Source organism: Staurois parvus, unplaced genomic scaffold, assembly GCF_062004578.1.
Source record: "Staurois parvus isolate SC_StPar_1 unplaced genomic scaffold, SC_StPar_1.0 ptg000207l, whole genome shotgun sequence".
In the NCBI taxonomy this organism is placed as follows: Eukaryota; Metazoa; Chordata; class Amphibia; order Anura; family Ranidae; genus Staurois; species Staurois parvus.
The window spans coordinates 10,095,384-10,112,403 of NW_028318003.1; positions in this window are offsets into that span (position 1 = coordinate 10,095,384).

Genomic DNA, 17,020 nt, shown 5'->3' on the forward strand with positions numbered 1-17,020 from the left:
TTGTTAATTTACTATAGCAAAGAAAAATCATACCTCCTTCCCTGCCAGCCACAACTGTGCTGGGTAGCAGACCTGTCTGAATCTCCAAACTGGATGGTCACAAATACAAATCCTTTGGCAACTAAAACAGCTATGTACTGTGTATTATCTGTAGGTTTAGTTGTTTGCCTGGAGTTTGGCTTTAAAGCAGACCTAAGTTTAATTGTTATCTTTAGTCTGTATTGCGTGGATGAATAAATAGACTAACAAAATGCTGATTCATAGCTTGCATTTTCCACTAATTCCTGCTGAATCTGAAATTGAATCCATGGGTGGCCCTGCAAGCACCACCTGACTTGACAAAAGTTGATTTGAATGAGCCAGGTGGTAAATTGTCATGTGAGCTGAAATCACATCTACAGAAAAATGAAGACTACCTCATCAACAAAAAATGTAAATAGACATATACTTTTGAACAAGCAAGGTATTTAATTGAATAAACAAAAAACATCCATGTCTTCTCATTATTGGACAGATTTTGATGATCAGATTTACAGCAGTCAAGTTAATAAAAACAGAGAAAAAAAAATAGTGTGGACCATAAGGTAAAAGATAAATAAACAGATACATCTAATAAAGGTAATGGTTCTTATCTAAGAGTTCACCATAAAGACAATTACAAAAATGAGTACAATTAATACTCTATAACTTTCCATGATTGAACTGTTAAGATTTATGAGAGTTTCATCTCTTGAAGGCCATCGGAGCCCAAACACTAATGACTTTAGAAAAGTATTGCAAATAACATTTTCCCATTATAAACCTCCAATAGATAACAATAATAACAAGACAGACACCCTTCCATCCACTGATAAGGATTCAAATCCTATGACATGACCGTTATCAAATCTTTATTGGACTTGCGCAGTAGAGGGGCAGAAAAAAAACTAACAAATCTGCAATACCACATGAAGGAGGAGTGAGACCTAAATATCCTCCTACTGTTGGAGACAGAAAACATTTTTTAGGGACTCCACCAAGAGTCACTAGCTCTTGAAGGAGTAAGCAAATTTAAAAAAAAAATCCCTCAAGCACAATAAATAATCCTCCTACTTAATTTACTACAATTAAACAGTACCATTTATCTTCTTGAATAGTTTCTCAAACCTTTTTTTCGGTCAAGGCACCCTTTAAAATTATGCACAATCTTGAGGCACCCCATTATAAAATGTAAAAAAGAAAACTAATAGTTTTACATAAAGCAGCAACATCCACACATGTAAGACAACCAGTGTTAGAGGTGTTTTATACTTCCAAAGCAAATACATCCTTGCACACTTGTTCTGACTAGTGTTCCAGTGGTTTTTTTTCTCACTCAGCTTCTCTCCCTCATCTCAGCCAACGGGACCCCAGTACTAATGGAGAGGGGCAAGGGAGGGGAAAACAAGGATGCTGTGCAGGCACCTCCTTATCAACTGATGATGTCATTGGTTGTTAGGACACTGGTGACTAGAAGGTCGTAATCATGTGCACTATGAAAACCTGTGGCTTTGTATAACTAAAAGGTAGGCTTGATCTACCCGCTGGTTTGTATGCAATTTTAGGGCAATTTTTAGGCATTTTGCCAAGACACCCCTGAAAAAACCTCAAGGCAACCCAGGGTGTCTGGGCACCCTGGCTGAAAAAGGCCGCTCTAGAGCACTAACCAGTGGCAATGTTTCTCTTTTGCAGAACAATTTAAACCTTGTCCTTACAAACATACCTAATTTATTTAAAGATTTGAATAGTTTTGTGAGATCACTCATAACAAACCGTTTAGCTTCTTGTAAAAATCTCATGAATTATTGGACAGTCCACTTATGTCAGATTCCCAATGGGATGATATAGACCAGAACTGTCCAGCAGTATTACTAGAATTACAGAATAATTCAGAAACAATTGAGTACTGTCCGTGATACTTTTTTTATTTGCACCAACATATAATTTTGTTAGTGCAAATAAAAAAAGTATCACGGACAGTACTCAATTGTTTCTGTCGCAAATGCACTAATACGGCTACAATCACCTCAAGCAGAATAAGTCAGGAAATATTACTTGTCATCCTTCTCCTGTAGAAATTGAGGACTAAGTATGGGTTCAGAATGACATTATTTAAGACCTAAGATGGTATTTTACCCCTATCACGCAAATGGCCCCTTTATTCAAATTTTTCATCATATGATATATAAGGATCTAGTTGATCTATGCAGACCTAGAAGAATATACACTCACCCAAGCATCACAGGAGGAAAAACTCTCCCTGGTTCAAAAGCTAAGCATGTACAATGTGCTCTTTTCCCCATCTATTGCAGCGATGCTGAGGTCAGTGTGGCTGTGACAGATGGGGAAAGATCACACTGTACATATATAGATGTCAGACGTTGTAGGCTATGTGGGGTCTGCCTTGTCGGAAAATAAAATAAGTAAAAAAAAAAGGAATATGTTTTTTCTTTTTAATAATTACAGGTTACTATGCTTGTTTTTTAAACTAGGGGCAGATGAACGATACAAAGGTCAGTAAACCTCTTCTGCCTATACAGTGCAGTTTTTGAACTGGTCAAATAAACAAAATATTAACATTATGCCAATTTTTTCAAAATGTGGTCCTCATGGCTGGATTATATGTGCCATATGAACTTGGAGTATTTTCTTCTCCCGCTCTGAATTCGCTCTCCACATAACCAATGTTGCTGTACCTGGTTGGGCTTGTTCCTCCTGTATCCCGTCACTTCCCCCTCCCCCTCCACCCCTTATTTTTTTCTTCTCTCCATTCCCTAAAGTCCCCCTCTCTCTCGTTGCTTTTTTCTCTTTTATTTCACTACTTTTTCCAATCCCTTTTCCCCCCACTGGATTCCTCTTGCTCCATGATTCTTCCCATTTTCTTTTCACCTGCTATTAGAAATAGTGACAAATGCCATATGCTATACAATCTGCAAAGTAAAGATTACTCTCAAATCTCTGTGACCTCCAGCTCATATAAGCCATGCACTGACATTGTCTTTGACATTTGATCTGCTCTCAGGTTTCAATGTATTGTGTACTTCTCCCTGTCCTACAGCTGGAAGTGGTATACAGTATGTGTTGTGTGATCCCGTGCTACCTATTTAAATATCCTATATTTTATTCATATATATGTAAAATAAAGTGAATAGAATAAAGATGAAGTAAAAATAAAGTAAAATCATTTCAGTTTTTTATTTTATAATGAACATGGGATTTTATTCTATTCAGTTTTTATGTTTGTAAAGATTATATCCAATTTCCATGGCAATTAGCATTAGTCACTATTCGCCGGCCACTTTATTAGGTACACCTTCCTAGTGCCAAGAAAATATCCCCCACACCATTAAACCCCCATGGATCCATCCATACAAGGCAGGATGGATCCATGCTTTCATGTTGTTTATGCCAAATTCTGACCTTATCATCTGAATGTCGCATCAAGCAGTCTGCTCAATCACCTCTGACATCAACAAGGCATTTTTGTCCACACAACAGCTGCTCACTGGATATTTTCTCTTTTTTGGACCATTCTCTGTAAACCCTAGAGATGGTTGTGCGTGAAAATCCCAGCAGATCAGCAGTTTTTGAAATACTCAGACCAGTTCGTCTGGCACCTACAACCATGCCACATTCAAAGTCACCTAAATCCTTTTTCTTCCTCATTCTGATACTCGGTTTGAACCTCAGCAAGTCGTCTTCACCACATCTAGATGCCTAAATGCAATGAGTTGCTGACATGTGATTGGCTGATTAGAAATTTGTGTTACCAAGCAATTGAACAGGTGTACCTAATAAAGTGACCAATGAGTGTATAGATAGATAGATAGAATGCGCTCGGCCCCATACCCCTGAAGAAGTCAAATGACCATGATGACATGCATTGAGCAGAGCTAGGAGATGAGTGCTGAAACCAGAAGCGATGAGGAAGCAGCAGCCTCGCTGTTTGTAAATATATGCTGTGTTTATTTTACTCAATGTAAGCGCAATACTTTTTAGTAAAAGGAATTTTAAATGTACTACACCATGAGGGCATGCCGTGTTGTATGAGAAGAACCCTGCTAATTTTGAGGGCCAAACACCTGAAAATTTGGAAGCAGTGTGCACTGCCAGATATATCAGTAGGAGGAGGAATTGCTAAGGAGCTGCATTGGAGTGGAGTCTGTGATTAACCAATGTGGGGAAAGTGTGGTTTGACCTGCGAGTTGACAGGTCATTTTTGGATGTGAGCACATATGTGAATGGTGGTCGGAGTCACTGTGTATGATATATGAAGCATCAACACAAAGGGTTACAGAAATTCTGTTAAAGAGGTCCTTGTAATACTTTCACTTCATATTCATAAAAGTCTGTAATAATGACATCATTCATAGTATGTGTTATAATACAATGTTCATGTAATTTTGTACAACTACAGTACACCAGTATCAGTATTCAGTAGATATATATTCTTCAACCAACAGATGGCAGTATTTATAAGTTTGTAGCTCCATCTATGATAAAACTCTGTCTTTTCTCTATAATAAAGTTCCGGTTTCCTGTTTCCAGGGAAGCAGCAGATAAACAAATGTGGACTGTGCACTGTCTGTTCTGCAGGACTATATACATGATGTCAGGAAGGGACTTGCCAGTAATGGTGGGACTCACCTGCCTTGTGGGCTGCAGTACCAGGGCTGGCCAGCGGGTGCTCCCAGCAATCAGAGACTCAACCCTGCAGCCAGCCAAACACCTGAAGCTGATTATGCAGGTGTATTTAAGGGATGGCCAGACCTGCAGTCTGGGCCTTGGTGTGTGTTTTTCCTGGGCCCCTGTATCTTGTTACCTGCATCCCTGTTCCTGTTCCTGTTCCTGTCCCTGTCTGACTGATTTGTTGCTGACCCTGCCTGATCCGGACCTCTGCTGACTTCTCCTGTTTGATCCCTGGCTTGTGACCCCGACCATTCTCTGCCTGACCCCCTGTACCTACCTGCCCGTTAGTTGCTGTACCCGGCTCGTGACCTGACTACTCTCTGCCTGTCCTCCTGTTCCTACCTGCCCGATTGTTATTGACCCGGCCTGCCTGACGACGCTTGCATTGTATGTACTGTTATCTGTGGGTGGTTTGGTTTGGTTCGTTTGCACTGTGTTATGTTTAGTATTGCACTGCGTTTATGTTTGTATTGTTAGTCCTTAATAAATTGTCTTATTGTTTATAACATATCTGAAGCCTGCGTTTCCCTGCGTCAGTTCACATACCTCTGGTCATACCCTGGAGCCCTGACACATGATCTCTTACAGGTTATGTGCACAGACACCCAGTCATAGCCTGCTAAAGCAAAGAAGTGCAAGATAAAGCAACAGAGAGAAGACTGCAACAGAATAAAAGAAAAAGGCCAGTAACACAGCTGCAAGAAAGCTTTCATTTGCAAATCTGACAAACCAGAACTACCAGTCTTGGAAATCCAAGATGAAAATGATGCTAATAAGAGAAGGTACACAGGAAGGCACAATCTTTCTTAGCATAAAAGATTGTCAAATCATACATATAAGTAAGCGTGAAACTGATAAAGAAATGTGGTTTACAAAAATGATTATAAAAGGTGCATAAAAAGCTAATCTCAGAAATAAACTGCATTTGATTAGAAAGCTATACCAAACCAAGCTCATGAAATGTAAGGATATGCAGGATTACATAAGGCATACCTTGGAAATTATTGATTGCCTGAGAGATATAGATGAATAAAAGATTTTCATGTTGCAGCACTACTACTTAATGGTTTACCAAAAAGTTATGAAACACTTGTCACAGCACTTGATATAGATCCAAAGGCAAGCTTCTGGATGAATATAAGCGTAAAACAGAAAGTGTTAACAGTGACGATGCCTCTGTTGCAGAGTCTGCTTTAAAGATGGAAAATAGGAATAAAATCACTAACATGCAACAAGAAATACGTGAATGTTTTGTGTGGAAGAAACAAAACCATTTAAAAGCAGATTGCAGAACCTAGAATGCAAAAAGAAACTAAACTACAAAAGGTCAAAAGTGTGAACGAAGAAACTGATTTTATTTCAGATAATGAATGTTTTTCAATCCAAAAGTTGCACCTCATCTTTGCAGGCATGGTGTTTTGATTCAGGCGCTTCGAGTCACATGAAAAATTACAGAATTTCTTTATTCACTTTGACCAGAGTAAAATAGGAAAAAATCACCGCAGCTCATGGGAAAATAATGGAATCAGAAGGAATAGAAGACAGTTTTCTTTACTGTCCTATTTCCCATAGTGTCAACAGAAAGATACCTGTGAAAAATGTCCTGTATGTCCCTGCTCTTGAAACTAATCTTTTGTCAGTGAAGAAGCTCACAGTACAAGGCAATGTAGTGACCTTCCAAGGTGAGAGTTGTGCCATCACAAAAGTAGACAGGGGCGGACTGACCATTTGGTTACTCGGGCACTGCCTGAGGGCCAAGGGTCAGTAGGGGCCTAATGAAAGGCTCCACACATTTCACACAGTGGCAGTATCTTTATGTCTGTCTGAATAATGTGTCCGCCTGAAACCAGGACACATTATTCAGACAGGAATGTGGCTCAGATCGGGAGTCCGAGATTGGAGCAGATAAAGACAAGGGACTGTCAGTGATGGTGAGAAGAGCTGAGGAGGAGGCAGCAGCAGAAGAAGCCCCCGATCCAGGAAGTTGCTCATATTAGGTGAATAAACACTGACTCCTTCACCACTGAGTCAATCTCTCATTCTCCCTCTCACCCTCTCTCTTACCCCTCTCCCTCTCTTTCTCTCTCCCCGTCTCTCTCACCCTCACCCTCTCTCTCTCCCTCACTCTCTACCTTCCTCCCCCCCTCTCTCTCTCTCACACTATCTCTCGCGTACCCCCCTTTTTCTCTCCCCCTCTCTCTCTCACACCCTCCCTCTCTCTCTCACTCTCTCTCTCACCCCCCTCTCTCACTTCCCTCTCTCTCTCTCCCTCTCTCACCCCCCTCTTTCTGTCACTCCCTCCCTCTCTTTTTCACTCCCGCTCTCTCACTCACCCTCTCGCTCACCCTCTCCCTCACCCCCTCTTCCTCTCTCACCCTCTTCCTTTCTCTCTCATACTCTCCCTTTTCCCTCTCTCTCCCCCCTCTCTCTCCCCCCTCTCTCTCACCTTCCCCCCCCTGCCCCCCTCTCTCACCCTCTCTCTCCCACCCTCTCCCTCCCTCTCTCACTCTCCCTCTCTTGCTCCCACACCCTCTCTCTCACCCCTCTCTGTCTCTCACCCCACCCCCTCTTTCTCTCACCCCCTCTCACTCTCACCCCCTCTCTCTCTCATCCCTCTCTTTCACCCCCTCTCTCTCACACCCCCGCCCCTCCCTTTCTCCCTCTCTCTCACTCTCTCACCCCCCTCTGTCTCACCCCCTCTTTCTCACTCTCACCCCCCTCTCTCACTCTCACCCCCCTCTCTCTCACCCCTTCCTCTCTCATCCTCTCCCTCTCACTGTCTCACCCTCTCTTTCTCTCTCATCCCCCCCCTCTCTCTCTCCAACTCTCTCCTACCCCCCCTTCTCTCTCTCTCTCGCTCCCACACCCTCTCTCTCACACCCTCTCTCACATCCTCTCTTTCCCTCGCTCTCATCCTCCTCCCTCTCTCTCTCACCCTCTTTAAGACTCTCACTCCCCCTCTCTCTCTCTGACCCCCACCCCTGCTTTCTTTCACCCCGTATCACTCTCACTCCTCTCTCTCGCCCCCTCTCTCTCGCCCTCTCTCTCACCCCTCCCTCACTGTCTCACCCCCCTCTCTCACCCTCTCTTTCTCTCTCATCCCCCCTTTTTCTCTCTCTCTCTCTCTCTCTCCCTCCCTCTCTCTTTCCCTCTCCCTCCTATCCCCCCTTTCTCCCTCTCTCTATCCCACCCCCTCTCAGGATTTATTGCCAAAACTTAATTGAACAAGCTGAACTTAGAAGCTGATTGGTTATCATGCACAACTGCACCAAATTCTGAGTGCGCCAGTTTAAGCAAATCTTCCCCTATGTCTTTTCTCTATAATAAAGTTCCTGTTTCCAGAGAAGCAGCAGGTAAACACATTGACTGTGCACTGTCTATTCTGTAGGGCTATATACAGAATCTTTAACGGTACTGTATGTTCCAATTTGTCAGAACGGCAGCCTGATTTCCTGGATTTCCTGCATAAGGTCAGTTGCCTGTTTATCGGTTGCTGCTGTGAGTTCTTTCTGGATCTGAATATGAATCTGAATTTCTCCAAAACTATTGTGCCTTTCTGGTAACCAAAGAGGAGATTGTGCGGCACTATACAGTGAGGCAGAGTTAAGTGCCTCCGGAAAGAGCTGTGGCTGGCTCACTTTTGTTGTCACAAGGTGCTGCCATCTTTGATTTGATGGATGCAGCAGAAGAAGTTTTCTTTGGGTTAGGAAAAAGTCTGCCTATGTAAGTAAAAATGAGTTGAGGTTTCTCTCTGTAGTGAAGCCAGGTTTAGCTATGGCCATCTTGCTTGGCTATTTATCCTGGAAATATGATTTCAATTGCTTTACTATAAGCTCATACTGGTTTCCAGTCTATATTCCTTTAGTAAATCAACATCAACAGATTTTAGTATTTAATGTACTAATACTATGTGTGACACACATACAGAATTTGAACAAGTAAGTACTGGCAAAAAGCTCTATTACACCTTTGATGGACATGTTGATTTCTGAATGCAGAAGGCATTGTGGGAAAAGCCACATTTGTGGGACCTTAAAAGGGAATTCTAGCTTCCAAAATGTGGATTACAAAAGAACAAATGTCATCCACATCTGGTGTTTATTTTGGGATAATAAAAAGTATATATTAATAGAGCAATATAAATGTAAATTTAAAATGATCATATGCATTTTAGAGTTCTGTATATGACAGCAATACACATTAGATCACATGGAACTGTAAAATCAGTATTGTATAATTTTTTAGAAGTGCCAGATCAACACTGTTGCTTAGCAGTTGCAGGGCACAGTGTGCTATAAATTAACAAAGTACACTAGGATATAAAGATGGACGTTCAAAGCAGAGTGCACTATGTAGTAATAGAGCACACTAGGCAATGAAGATGGTGATATATAAAAATAAATGGTGGGTGTCAATGGATAATACAATGTACCACATACCACATACTATGGCGCAAAACCAAATCCCAACAAGCCTTCGCCCGCTACAAATCTGCCTTCCACACCTACACCTCCTCCCTCCACGCAGCCAAACAAGTCTACTTCCTGACCCTCATCAAGGCCCTCTCCTCCAATCCTCGCCGACTCTTCTCCACCTTCAACTCTCTACTCTCGCCACCCCCACCTCCACCCAGCACCTCACTCACTGCCCTTGAGATTGCCAATCACTTCAAAAACAAGATTGACACAATTCGCAAGGACATCGCCGCACCTCACACGCCCTCTCAACCCGTCCCCTCTCACACAGCTACCCCCTCATCCCCCCTCTCCCTCGACATAACCCGCAGGGACTTTGTCGCTGCTCAAACTCCCTCCAACCCCATTCCCCCTCATTCAACTACCCCCCCATCACCCCTCTCCCACGGCCCCACCACTGCTCTGACCCCCACTTCCACCCCACCCTACATTCCTCATACTGAAGCCCCCCCAACACTCCGCACCTTTGACCTTACTACCATCGAGGAAGTCTCCAAGATCCTCTCTGATGCCCGCCTCACCACCTGCCCCCTCGACCCTATCCCCTCACAACTCCTACGACCTCCCTCCCCCTCAATCCTACGCTCCCTCACCCACATCTTTAACCTCTCCCTCTCCTCCGGCACTTTCCCCTCCCCTATGAAACATGCACACATCACCCCCATACTTAAAAAGCCCTCCCTGGACCCCAATGACCCGAACAACCTCAGACCCATCTCCCTGCTCCCATTTACATCTAAACTCCTTGAACGCCTAGTCTACACCCGCCTAAGCTCTCACCTCAACGACAACAACTTCCTCGATCCCCTACAGTCCGGCTTCCGTCCCCTGCACTCCACCGAAACTGCCTTGCTCAAACTCTCCAACGACCTGCTAACCGACAAAGCTAATGGCCATTATTCAGTGCTCCTACTCCTTGACCTCTCTGCGCCCTTCGACACAGTCGACCACCCCCTCCTCCTCAAAAAACTACACTCCCTCGGCCTCAGAGATTCTGCTCTCTCCTGGCTCTCATCCTACCTGTCACAACGCTCTTTCAGCGTTACCTATAATGCTACCACCTCCCCCTCACTCCCCCTCACTGTTGGGGTCCCTCAAGGCTCTGTCCTCGGGCCCCTTCTCTTCTCCATCTACACCTCCTCCCTTGGCCAACTCATACACTCTCACGGCTTCAACTACCACCTCTATGACGACGACACACAAATCTATCTCTCAACCCCCCACCTCACCCCCTCGGTCTCCGCCCGAATCACACACCTACTGAGCGACATATCAGACTGGATGTCGCTCCACTTCCTTAAACTGAACCTCTCCAAAACTGAGTTTCTTGTCTTCCCCCCAGCCCGGACACCACCCCCCATTGACTTCTCCATCACATCCAACAACGCCACCATCAAACCCGCCCCGCAGGCCAGAGTACTTGGTGTCATTCTGGACTCTAACCTATCCTTCCAGCCCCAAGTCCAATCTTTAACAAACTCGTGCAGACTCCACCTCCACAACATCACCAAAATACGCACGTTCCTAACCCCAGAAACCACTAAACAGCTCATCCACTCCCTCATCATATCACGACTCGACTACTGCAACTCACTCCTCACTGGCCTGCCTCGCCGCTGGCTATCCCTGCTTCAGTCAATCCTGAATACGGCTGCCAGACTCATTCACCTTTCCAACCGCTCCATCTCCGCCACCCCCCTCTGCCAATCCCTCCACTGGCTTCCAATTGCGCAACGGATCAAATTCAAAATCCTAACACTGACGTACAAAGCTGTCCACCATACTGCCCCGTACTACATCACTGACCTTGATGGACTTTAAAAAGGGTCGTTTGATATTGGCCGGGGATTTCAATTCTTGTATGGACCCAAAAAAGGATACAATCTCTCCTGTGCAGCGCGAGGGGAGAAAGTCTCTGAGAGTATTAAAGAAGGTGACCCATGAGTCTCAATTGGTAGACACATGGAGAATTATGCATATGAAATACCAAGTTAAAATCCTAACACTGATGTACAAAGCTGTCCACCATACTGCCCCGTACTACATCACTGACCTAATATCCAAGTACCGCCCAGCACGCACACTCCACTCCTCACAAGACCTCCTTCTCTCTAGTTCCCTGGTCTCCTCCTCCCATGCCCGCCTCCAGGACTTCTCCAGGGTGTCACCCATCCTCTGGAACTCCCTGCCCCAACCCATCAGATTATCGCCTACTCTCCTCTCCTCTGCTTTGGGCGCTCCCTGAAAACCCATCTCTTCAGGGAAGCCTACACCACCCCCTACTAACCTGCCGACCTCCTCCACTCTTCCTACCACTCCATCCCCCACAGCTATCTCCTCCTGTACCACTATCCCCTCCCTCCTAGATTGTAAACTCGAAAGAGCAGGGCCCTCAATCCCCTCATGTTTTGCATTGTATTGGTATTGTTCTGTCACATGTTCTGTCCCCCTTTGTAATGTACAGCGCTGAGCGAACCATTGGCGCTTTATAAATACTGTATAATAATAATAATAACAATAATAATGAAGGATAGAGACTATACATTCTTCTCAAGTGCAAGTGAGACGTATACGAGGTTGGATTACATATTGATAGAACATCGATTTATTGAATCAATGGTTGAAGTAGAAATAGGAGCAATGGCTATCTCAGATCACACCCCTGTTGTATTAAAGATGGGGTGGGGAAGGGAGAAAACAGGTGGTGTAGGATGGAGGTTGAATGAGGCACTTCTCCAGGATAATGATACTGTCCAGAAGATTGGGAAAGAAATTGAGAGATTTTTTAGAGAGAATGAGACAGAGGATGTGTCGATAGCTACAGTATGGGAGGCTCATAAGGCATATATAAGAGGTATATTGATCGGAATCGGGGCAAGAAAGAAAAGAGAAAGGAGAGAAAAAAATTAGTAGACTTTTAAAAGATATATCTGATCTGGAACAGACACATAAAAATAGTATAGCAAAAGAAATCAGGCAGCAGATGATAAAAAAGAAAGAAGAACTAAAGACTTTAATGGAGGAGGAGAGATGGAGAGTCTATAATAAAGTGCTAAGTGAGAGATAGGCCTGGAAAACATCTAATGAGAGCCTTAAGGAAAAAGAAAAATAGGACTTATATTGAAAAAATAAAAATCTCCAAGGGAGAACTGGTCCACTCAAATAAGGAGATTGCAAAGGTGTTTATGGATTATTATAGAAAGTTGTATAACATCAATCCCTATGACTCAGTAAATAATATGGAAACTGAAAAAAGAGAAAAAAGGATATATTTAAAAAATGCGGGTCTATGGAAATTAAAGGAAGATCAATTAAAATCCCTAGAAGCAGAAATTACACAAGAAGAAATAAAAGTAGTGCTTAAAAGCACAGAGACGGGGAAAAGCCCGGGACCGGATTGGCTACACGGTGAGGTATTATAGAAAATTTAGCGAATTACTAGTTCCCAAGCTGGAGAAGTATATGAATGCTTTGGGAGGAGAGATGGACATGAGGAAAGAATCTATACAGGCTCATGTGGTGTTGTTACATAAGGAAGGAAAAGACGCTACACAGTGTTCTAGCTATAGGCCAATTTCATTGTTGAACTCAGATACCAAGTTATATGCAAAAGTCCTAGCAAATAGGTTGAAAGAGCTTATGCCTGAATGGATACACGGGGACCAGGTGGGTTTTGTCCCAGGGAGGGAGGGGAGGGACAATGGGCTGAGAACCCTGATGCTTATTCAGAAAAGTAGAAAAGGGGATGTACCGACTGTAGCTCTTTCGATCGATGCTGAAAAGGCCTTTGATAGAGTAGATTGGGGCTTCATGATGGACACCTTAGAAGCCCCGGGAATTGGAGATAGAATGAAAGAATGGATTAGAAAGTTGTATAGGGATCCCTCCGCAATAGTTATATTAAATGGGGAAAAAACAGAGCCCATTGGGATGTCAAATGGAACAAGACAAGGATGCCCTTTGTCCCCCTTGTTGTATGTCATGTCATTGGAGCCCTTATTGTCTACAATAAGGAAGAATAGCAATATAAAGGGGATTCAGCTGGGAGACATAGAGCATAAGGTGGCGGCCTTTGCAGATGACTTGCTATTTTATGTAGGGAATCCCTGGTTAACACTCCCAAACTTAATGAAGTCGCTGAAGGAATATGGGGAATTATCAAACTTAAAAATCAATCCAACAAAAACTCAGATACTAAATATAAATATACCAAAAAGTGAAAAAGAAAAAATACAAAAGGAATTCCCCTTCATCTGGAAAGAAAGAGATATAAAATATTTAGGAGTAAGGCTCGCAGCGGCGTATAAGAACCTGTATAAACTAAACTATTTTTCATTAATAAATGAAGTGAAGGAGGAATTAAAAACTTTAGAAAGAGGAGTCCCGTCATAGATAGGACGTATAAACCTGGTAAAAATGATAATTGTACCTAAAATCTTATATAGGTTTCAAATGATCCCAATTAAACTCCCAGAAGTGTTTTTTAAAGTAATAAAAAGAATGATAACAAGATATATATGGAGAAACAAAAGACAGAGGGTGTCTCATGAAATACTAAGTAGAGACAAAAGGAAGGGAGGTCTGGGAGTTCCAGATATCAAGAGATATTACAAAGCAGTAATATTAGGGAGAATTTTTAATTGGACGTTCAATTTAGAGGGGAAACGTTGGGTAAAAATTGAAAATGCACTGAGTGGAACTAATTTGAATAGAATCATATGGTTACTGGCACAATAGAGGATTGAAAGAGGATCGAAGTATATACACTGTAAATGTATTAAGGGAATGGGATAAAGTACACAAATATATGAGGTTGGAATTCAATTCTATATTGATGCCACTAAGAAATACGGAATTCTTTCCCCCAGGTAGAGAGGAGATAACAGGTAGATGGTTTAAAAAGGAAGATATCCAACTGAGAGATACAGTGGGGCAAAAAACTATTTAGTCAGCCACCAATTGTGCAAGTTCTCCCACTTAAAAAGATGAGAGAGGCCAGTAATTGGCATCATAGGTAGACCTCAACTATGAGAGACAAAATGAGAAAAAAATCCAGACAATCACATTGGTTGATTTGGAAATAATTTATTTGCAAATTATGGTGGAAAATAAGTATTTGGTCAATATCAAAAGTTCATCTCAATACTTTGTTATATATCCTTTGTTGGCAATGACAGAGGTCAGACGTTTCCTGTAAGTCTTCACAAGGTTGGCACACACTGTTGCTGGTATGTTGGCCCATTCCTCCATGCAGATCTCCTCTAGAGCAGTGATGTTTTGGGGCTGTCGCTGGGCAACACAGACTTTCAACTCCCTCCAAAGGCTTTCTATGGGGTTGAGATCTGTAGACTGTCTAGACCACTCCAGGACCTTGAAATGCTTCTTACGAAGCCACTCCTTCATTGCCCAGGCGGTATATTTGGGATCATTGTCATGTTGGAAGACCCAGCCACGTTTCATCTTCAATGTCCTTGCTGATGGAAGGAGGTTTGCACTCAAAATCTCACGATACATGGCCCCATTCATTCTGTCCTGTACATGGATCAGTCGTCCTGGTCCCTTTGCGGAAAAACAGCCCCAAAGCATGATGTTGTCACCCCCATGCTTCACAGTACGTATGGTGTTCTTTGGATGCAACACAGCATTCTCTCTCCTCCAAACCCGACGAGTTGTGTTTCTACCAAACAGTTCTATTTTGGTTTCATCTGACCATTTGACATTCTCCCAATCCTCTTCTGGATCATCCAAATGCTCTCTAGCAAACTTCAGACGGGCCCGGAAATATACTGGCTTAAGCAGGGGGACACGTCTGGCACTGCAGGATCTGAGTCCCTGGCGGCGTAGTGTGTTACTGATGGTAGCCTTTGTTACGTTGGTCCCAGCTCTCTGCAGGTCATTCACTAGGTCCCCCCCGTGTGGTCCTGGGATTTTTGCTCACCGTTCTTGTGATCATTTTGACCCCACTGGGTGAGATCTTGTGTGGAGCCCCAGATCGAGGGAGATTATCAGTGGTCTTTTATGTCTTTCATTTTCTAATTATTGCTCCCACGGTTGATTTGTTCACACCAAGCTGCTTACCTATTGCAGATTCAGTCTTCCCAGCCTGGTACAGGTCTATAATTTTGTTTCTGGTGTCCTTCGACAGCTCTTTGGTCTTCACCATGGTGGAGTTTGGAGTGTGACTGTTTGAGGTTGTGGACAGGTGTCTTTTATACTGATATACTGACAAGTTCAAACAGGTGCCATTGATACAGGTAATGAGTGCAGGACAGAGGAGCCTCTTAAAGAAGAAGGTACAGGTCTGTGAGAGCCAGAAATCTTGCTTGTTTGTAGGTGACCAAATACTTATTTTCCACCATAATTTGCAAATAAATTCTTTCCAAATCAGCCAATGTGATTGTCTGGATTTTTTTTCTCATTTTGTCTCTCATAGTTGAGGTCTACCTATGATGCCAATTACAGGCCTCTCTCATCTTTTTAAGTGGGAGAACTTGCACAATTGGTGGCTGACTAAATACTTTTTTGCCCCACTGTATAATGGGGGAGGGGGAATTAAAGCCCTTTAAAGATTTGGAAAAGGAAAAGGGAAAGATATTTACTAGGTTAGATGAGTGGCGTTATCACCAATTAAAACGTTTTTAGGGAAATCTAGCAAAGCCTCTGAGAATGAAAAAAGATTGGAATTTGTATGAAAGGTTGTTGGTTTCACGGGGGGATGGGAAACACAGCGCAGCTAAAATATATAGAATTTTCACAGAACTAGACACAAACACCAAACCAATGCACATAGTGAAATGGGAAAGAGATTTGGGGGTGGTATTAGATGACGATAAACAGCAGAAAATAAATAGATTAGTCCACGAAAATGTAAGTTTGAGGGATGTAGAAATAAATTATAAATGTTTGATAAGATGGCACATTACACCAAGTTTAGAATATAAGATAAGTGGGGAAAAATCACCATGGTGTTGGCGAGGATGTGGAGAAGTAGGGATAGTTTATCACATGTGATGGGAATGTCCAAAAATTCAAGTATTCTGGAAAAAAATAGTACATTTAATTGAGATCATAACTGAGATAAAAATTGGGATAGACCCAGGGATGTGTTTGCTGCATAGTTCAGAGCTAACTGTTAGCAAATATAAGAAATTAGGTTTAGGGTACTATTTGAATGCTGCAAAAAGTCTGATCCCTAAGTATTGGAGGAAAACAGAATTACCGAAAGAGGAGGATTGGATAGAAAGAGTGAACTGGATTAGTAAGATGGAGAAGCTTTATTACATGCAGGAAGATAAGATGGAGATATACTATGCGAAATGGGAAAAATCTGGAGTAAACGTGAAAAAGTGAAATGTAGGATGATATAGAGTGGGTGGATGGGTAGGATATTCTTCTTGCTTTGGATGAGATGTTGGGAAAGAATGCAGAGTGGGGGGTGTTGGGGGGGGAGGGGGGAAGGGGGAGAAGTTTTAAGAGGGAAAAAAGAAATGTAATAAGAAATAGTTATGTGTATTTATTATGAATATGATGAAAGTGTTTGTTATTATTTTTGAAAAATTAATAAATATTTAAATAAAAAAATAAATAAAGTATCAATGCGTTTCATGAAAAAATTAACCTCTTCAGGCGAAAGATGGTTAGCTGTGATACATAGTCACATAAAGAGGAGGGGATATTTATAATTCATACATATATACAGTACCTATTATCAAAACATTTCATTGCACATGTGCTTACATTGATAGTTGTACACAAAGTCCTAGGAACATTTAAAAATTTGCTAGCGTTACTTGTATGCCACCCACTAGTGCCTTCTAGGTGGGGGACCCCAGAAGAAA